This window comes from Nicotiana attenuata, unplaced genomic scaffold (assembly GCF_001879085.1).
Source record: "Nicotiana attenuata strain UT unplaced genomic scaffold, NIATTr2, whole genome shotgun sequence".
NCBI classification, from domain to species: domain Eukaryota; kingdom Viridiplantae; phylum Streptophyta; class Magnoliopsida; order Solanales; family Solanaceae; genus Nicotiana; species Nicotiana attenuata.
The window spans coordinates 156410-158773 of record NW_017671994.1 but is presented as its reverse complement, the minus strand read 5'-3'; positions in this window follow the sequence as shown (position 1 = coordinate 158773).

The window sequence follows — 2364 nt, the reverse complement described above, 5'->3', positions numbered from 1 at the left end:
AATGATTTTTTTGGGCTGAGAACTACTATTTTACAAATGCCCGAGGGGCTTGTGATGATTTTCGGACTGAGTGAGGCCGAGGGCCATATGTGAGGATATGCTGAGTGATATGAGGCCGAGGGCCTGAGATACATTTATATGCCACGAGGTGGCTTGAGTGACGTGAGGAGGCTTTCAGGCCTTATGAGTGATGTGAGAAGGCTTTCAGGCCTTATGAGTGATGTGAGAAGGCTTTCAGGCCTTATGTTGATATAGCGCTTGGGCCGTAAGGGGCCCCTCCGGAGTCTGCACACCCATAGTGAGCGCGGGTACCTATTATGCTGAGTGATTGATGCTGAGCCCGGGGGGCTGATACGAGTGTTTGTGAGAATGAGCCTGAGGGGCTGATATGAGTGACTGTGAGGTAGCCCGAGGGGCTGGTACCGCTTTGAGATATTGCCCGAGGGGCGAGCTTTTATGTGCTCATCTTGCATACTTACTTGTCTTTACTTGTTATACTGTGGTATTTGTGCCCGAGGGGCGGATTCTGTGCATATCGGCACTAGCTGTTTTGAAATTATTTCGCAACTGTTGAAAAGACTATTTTCAAAGGAGTTTTAAACTGAGCCAAGATATTTCTAAAGATTTCACAGCTTCACTGTTTTCTCAAAAGATTGTACCCTGCTTCTATATAGCATGTTGGTTGCTTTACGTGATTTCTTACTGCTCAGTTGCTATTTACCTTTATTACTCACTGAGTTGGAGTACTCACTTTACTCCCTACACCTCGTGTGCAGATGCAGGTATTTATTCACCCGGTAGCGGGTTTTGGCTGATGAGTGGCAGAGCTATAGGAGTAAACGAGGTGACTGCCAGTGTTTGCAGCACCGCCTTTCTCTCTTTGTTCATTATTCCGATTTTGTATATTTTAGACCTTGTATTTGGATTTACACTCTAATAGACGCTCGTGACTTGTGACACCCCGGTTAGGGCTGTGTCGGGTTTGTGCTTCCGTTAGTTATATCATTAAATCATGTTTAAATTGCTTATTAATGTTTAATTATTTTGAAAAGACGAGCTGTGCTAGTTGGCTGGCCTCGTCTTCACGAGAGGCGCCATCACGACCTGTGCGGGGGTTTGGGTCGTGACAATACTGTTGCGGCGCGCAACCTGATCCAAACAACATACCCATGGCGGCGTGCCACCCGGTCCACACACAAAATTCACATAAGGAGGTACACTCCGAACTATATTGCTCATTACAACAAGATACCGAATATCGGTTACAAGCACGCCAAGTGCATAATACTATCCCTGGGGAGACATATAGCGCTATAAGCTACAAAACTCAAGCACAACTAGGGTGCGATATACGATCTGAATCTCAAGAGCCATTCTGCTCATATAACATCACCTCTATGCGGAACCTCAACACATAAGCAATTCACCGAGCCGTCTCACAACTCACGCGGTGCAATACATCACTACTTGAAATAACTGACGACGAGATAACACCCTGACCGCTCTTCTACAAGGAGCGCATTATTGAAATGAACACCTCTGGCCTGATGTAGCGCCCATATTCACATTTAAATCCCTCCACACACCTCAAGCTGGTTCTGATCGCACAGAGCTAGGCTAATAACCTTTCAAAGGTCCATAATAACCCCTTTTCCCCATAACACACAAGAACAACCATCATAACCAAAGTAATCCTCCACGATCCACAACCTAATAAACCGAGTGCCCTCCATGCATAAATCCTCAAATTAACCATATCGCCACAATCTTCATACTTGGTTTCATTCTCCAATCAATCAAGTGACTACCTGCCATACTTATACAATCTTCTCGTGGGACACGCTCCCACGATCTTCCGTAACAGATAACAAGCCTGCACATCCAGGCTACCGGCTGCACTAACGCTGAAGAGCGATCAAGAATCCATAACCAGGATGCAAAGCCTCTCTCACAAAACACCGATCCCCAGGTGATGCTGAAGACAATGGCAGCTTACTCTAATCATTCAAAAACCACTTTCCTGCTCATCCGAGCTCGTGACATCCTTGTCAACACCGAACTGCAACCTTGATCCTCACTTCAAATTCCATACCACTCACTGCACCCAAGATTCCCATATATGATAGAGCACGGTTTTCATCATAACTCCGTAACCACTAATGGATTAACACTTCATCATATAAAACTTTTCACCTAACTCGCTTCAGGAGAACCATAGCAACACACAAGTGAATTCTCATAACCGTAGAATATGCAAATCTCTAAGTAGTGGTCTGAGCCATCATAGCCCTTCCGGGATTCGCCTACACATGACAGGCCATAACAGTGGAATACTTCTGAATAACATCAATTACGGCGGTCGAC